The sequence below is a fragment of the Schistocerca americana genome, unplaced genomic scaffold, assembly GCF_021461395.2.
Source record: "Schistocerca americana isolate TAMUIC-IGC-003095 unplaced genomic scaffold, iqSchAmer2.1 HiC_scaffold_47, whole genome shotgun sequence".
NCBI lineage: Eukaryota > Metazoa > Arthropoda > Insecta > Orthoptera > Acrididae > Schistocerca > Schistocerca americana.
Window position 1 is genome coordinate 1,985,001 of NW_025726203.1, and position 5,000 is coordinate 1,990,000.

Sequence of the window (5,000 nt, forward strand, 5' to 3'; positions counted from 1 at the left end):
CCATTGCTCAGCTAAGCCACCAACACCCACACATGTCCTACACAGGGGTGCACCCAACATCACAATACTGCCTCCTGTCACACCACAAAAACAATGGCAGGAATGAAAGACACAGGTCTGCCACAAGCATGGAATCAGAGCGCCGCCTGTCATGAGCCAAAGGTGCACCCTGACGTGCCAAATCAGATGATGCCGCAGTCATTTACTTACGATAATCACAATCAACAAACCGGCCCCCCCCCCCCAAAACACCTTTCCTTACAACAATGTGTACCTTAACCTAACCCGTATTGTGCCTTAACCTAACCCGTATTGTGCCTTAACCTAACCCGTATTGTGCCTTAACCTAACCCGTATTGTGCCTTAACCTAACCCGTATTGTGCCTTAACCTAACCCGTATTGTGCCTTAACCTAACCCGTATTGTGCCTTAACCTAACCCGTATTGTGCCTTAACCTAACCCGTATTGTGCCTTAACCTAACCCGTATTGTGCCTTAACCTAACCCGTATTGTGCCTTAACCTAACCCGTATTGTGCCTTAACCTAACCCGTATTGTGCCTTAACCTAACCCGTATTGTGCCTTAACCTAACCCGTGTTGTGCCTTAACCTAACCCGTGTTGTGCCTTAACCTAACCCGTGTTGTGCCTTAACCTAACCCGTATTGTGCCTTAACCTAACCCGTGTTGTGCCTTAACCTAACCCGTGTTGTACCTTAACCTAACCCGTGTTGTACCTTAACCTAACCCGTGTTGTACCTTAACCTAACCCGTGTTGTACCTTAACCTAACCCGTGTTGTACCTCAACCTAACCCGTGTTGTACCTTAACCTAACCCGTGTTGTACCTTAACCTAACCCGTGTTGTACCTTAACCTAACCCGTGTTGTGCCTTAACCTAACCTATGTTGCGCCTTAACCTAACCTATGTTGCGCCTTAACCTAACCTATGTTGCGCCTTAACCTAACCTATGTTGCGCCTTAACCTAACCCATGTTGCGCCTTAACCTAACCTATGTTGCGCCTTAACCTAACCCATGTTGCGCCTTAACCTAACCCATGTTGCGCCTTAACCTAACCCATGTTGCGCCTTAACCTAACCCATGTTGCGCCTTAACCTAACCCATGTTGCGCCTTAACCTGACCCATGTTGCGCCTTAACCTAACCCATGTTGCGCCTTAACCTAACCCATGTTGCGCCTTAACCTAACCCATGTTGCGCCTTAACCTAACCCATGTTGCGCCTTAACCTAACCCATGTTGCGCCTTAACCTAACCCATGTTGCGCCTTAACCTAACCCATGTTGCGCCTTAACCTAACCCATGTTGCGCCTTAACCTAACCCATGTTGCGCCTCAACCTAACCCATGTTGCGCCTCAACCTAACCCATGTTGCGCCTCAACCTAACCCATGTTGCGCCTCAACCTAACCCATGTTGCGCCTCAACCTAACCTATGTTGCGCCTCAACCTAACCTATGTTGCGCCTCAACCCAACACACGTTGGGCCTCAACCCAACACACGTTGGGCCTTAACCCAACACACGTTGGGCCTTAACCCAACACACGTTGGGCCTTAACCCAACACACGTTGGGCCTTAACCCAACACACGTTGGGCCTTAACCCAACACACGTTGGGCCTTAACCCAACACACGTTGGGCCTTAACCCAACACACGTTGGGCCTTAACCCAACACACGTTGGGCCTTAACCCAACACACGTTGGGCCTTAACCCAACACACGTTGGGCCTTAACCCAACACACGTTGGGCCTTAACCCAACACACGTTGGGCCTTAACCCAACACACGTTGGGCCTTAACCCAACACACGTTGGGCCTTAACCTGCTCTGTAATTGTCATACGACGCGTTAAATTAGTGTAGTGTTGCCTAACTGCAACCCCCGCAATATAGTTTGCTACTCGCACTGCCCGGTCCCCAGAGTATCGCTTCATGTGAAACACCTTGCAGCTATACACTGTAATGCGGATGGCAGTAGGACGTACATGCTCAATGCCCTTCGCAGTTGTTCATTGGCATTCGCATGGCGAAGCACAGCCTACGTTGTGGTACGGCTTGTGTCAACTGTCCGCTGATGTTGTACGTCCAAATCACACACTGTACTGCACATTGGTCCTCATGTACTGAATGATACATCGTGGTACATGTGTGACCGTACCACGACTGCGCCAACAACGGCGAACCATACGGTCCAAATATTGTGCACTCAGCTACGTGTCGTCTCCCTATAAGAGCTGGATTGCAGTATGGTATGCCGTGGATGGCGATCAGCATGAGCCGTCTGTTGATGTAGTGGCGCGTGTTGTCAGACGTAGTCGTCTCCTCTCACACACCGTGATAGCATGGTGCACTGCGTTCCACATCTGCGACATGCGACAGAGGCCGGTTGACAGTCGTTCGCGCAATGGACATCGCATACGTACGGGGGCCACCTTCCACGTGTTCGCGAAGCGTGCACATGTTGTTGCGTGTATGTGGGCAGACATAGTGTGTCGTGACACCTGACACAGGCATGCAACAATCGTTGAATTTGCAAATGGCGATGGACGTCTACGTTTGCTGGTGACGTTACGCAAATGAACAACTGGTAAACCGTTGTGGTGCGGTTGTTCTCGCTAGAGGTGAATCAGTGATGGCGACGATCGGTTGAGCTACCAACCGGTTGTTTCAGCGATACCCACCATGCCCACGAACGTGAATGGCATGTGGGTGTGAAGCGATACGCGGCGGTGGCTGGGTGGGACCGTCCCCGGCCGGTGAGGGGGGGCCTCCCGGCGTGCTGGCCGCGCGGTGCGTGGGCGCACGCGCTACAGCCGGCTGGTGGGGGCGGCCAGTGGCAGGCGCGCCGGCCGACGGAGGCGGCAGGCGGCGCAGCTGCGCGCCGGCGCACCCTGCACGCGGCGCCGTGCGGCCAAAGTAGGTCCTCGCGGGCCCGGTGCGAAGCGCGGTGGACATCTGCAGTGTGCTGGTCCGATTGAGGACTGTGTGCGCTGAGGATGCGCCGCCGCCCGGCGCTCGGCGCCGCGACGCCGTCTGCTGCTCGGTCGCCTCTGCGGTTCTCGCAGGTGGATTGTATCGCAGCTGTGCGGACGTGTTGGCGCGTGCGCTGTGCTGGGAGAGTTCGCTTCGGCACCCAAGTGGGGCTTTTGTCCTTCTGTGGCGCTGGCGTTGGAGCTGCCGGCCACCGTAGGTGGCGCGTGTTGTCTCCCGCCGGCAATGCCACGACAGCACGCTCCCGGGCCTCTGTCGGCAGCGGCAAGCTCAGTTGGGAGCACGGGTGGTCGCACCTAAAGCGTCTACTCGCCAAACTCCGGGCGATTGCGCCACTCTCGAACCCGACCAAGTACTTAGGACGGCGCTGCGCGCCGCCGGGACCTGAGAGGGTTTCGAGGTGTATTGTGCAGGGGAGCTCAGCCTCCTCCTGTTTGCAGAATAATTGAGCGGACGCTTGCGTGTTCGCGCGGGCCCCCGGGACACACTCCCGGGCGGCCGGCTGCTCAGCTCTAGTTGACGCAGCTCCCTGGTTGATCCTGCCAGTAGTCATATGCTTGTCTCAAAGATTAAGCCATGCATGTCTCAGTACAAGCCGCATTAAGGTGAAACCGCGAATGGCTCATTAAATCAGTTATGGTTCCTTAGATCGTACCCACGTTACTTGGATAACTGTGGTAATTCTAGAGCTAATACATGCAAACAGAGTCCCGACCAGAGATGGAAGGGACGCTTTTATTAGATCAAAACCAATCGGTCGGCTCGTCCGGTCCGTTTGCCTTGGTGACTCTGAATAACTTTGGGCTGATCGCCCGGTCCTCGTACCGGCGACGCATCTTTCAAATGTCTGCCTTATCAACTGTCGATGGTAGGTTCTGCGCCTACCATGGTTGTAACGGGTAACGGGGAATCAGGGTTCGATTCCGGAGAGGGAGCCTGAGAAACGGCTACCACATCCAAGGAAGGCAGCAGGCGCGCAAATTACCCACTCCCGGCACGGGGAGGTAGTGACGAAAAATAACGATACGGGACTCATCCGAGGCCCCGTAATCGGAATGAGTACACTTTAAATCCTTTAACGAGTATCTATTGGAGGGCAAGTCTGGTGCCAGCAGCCGCGGTAATTCCAGCTCCAATAGCGTATATTAAAGTTGTTGCGGTTAAAAAGCTCGTAGTTGGATTTGTGTCCCACGCTGTTGGTTCACCGCCCGTCGGTGTTTAACTGGCATGTATCGTGGGACGTCCTGCCGGTGGGGCGAGCTGAAGGCGTGCGACGCGCCTCGTGCGTGCTCGTGCGTCCCGAGGCGGACCCCGTTGCAATCCTACCAGGGTGCTCTTGAGTGAGTGTCTCGGTGGGCCGGCACGTTTACTTTGAACAAATTAGAGTGCTTAAAGCAGGCAAGCCCGCCTGAATACTGTGTGCATGGAATAATGGAATAGGACCTCGGTTCTATTTTGTTGGTTTTCGGAACCCGAGGTAATGATTAATAGGGACAGGCGGGGGCATTCGTATTGCGACGTTAGAGGTGAAATTCTTGGATCGTCGCAAGACGAACAGAAGCGAAAGCATTTGCCAAGTATGTTTTCATTAATCAAGAACGAAAGTTAGAGGTTCGAAGGCGATCAGATACCGCCCTAGTTCTAACCATAAACGATGCCAGCCAGCGATCCGCCGCAGTTCCTCCGATGACTCGGCGGGCAGCCTCCGGGAAACCAAAGCTTTTGGGTTCCGGGGGAAGTATGGTTGCAAAGCTGAAACTTAAAGGAATTGACGGAAGGGCACCACCAGGAGTGGAGCCTGCGGCTTAATTTGACTCAACACGGGAAACCTCACCAGGCCCGGACACCGGAAGGATTGACAGATTGATAGCTCTTTCTTGATTCGGTGGGTGGTGGTGCATGGCCGTTCTTAGTTGGTGGAGCGATTTGTCTGGTTAATTCCGATAACGAACGAGACTCTAGCCTGCTAACTAGTCGCGTGACATCCTTC

At 54.0% G+C, this 5,000-nt stretch overlaps 1 non-coding gene across 1 annotated transcript in view; it reads left to right on the plus strand.

Annotated features, from left to right (window-relative positions):
• The first annotated feature begins 3,536 nt into the window (after nt 1-3,536).
• The window catches only part of LOC124584184, a 1,910-nt gene continuing 446 nt past the window's right edge, over nt 3,537-5,000 (plus strand). The window contains exon 1 of the ribosomal RNA XR_006974588.1: nt 3,537-5,000. This exon is cut by the window's right edge and continues 446 nt beyond it. This is a non-coding gene — a ribosomal RNA (small subunit ribosomal RNA).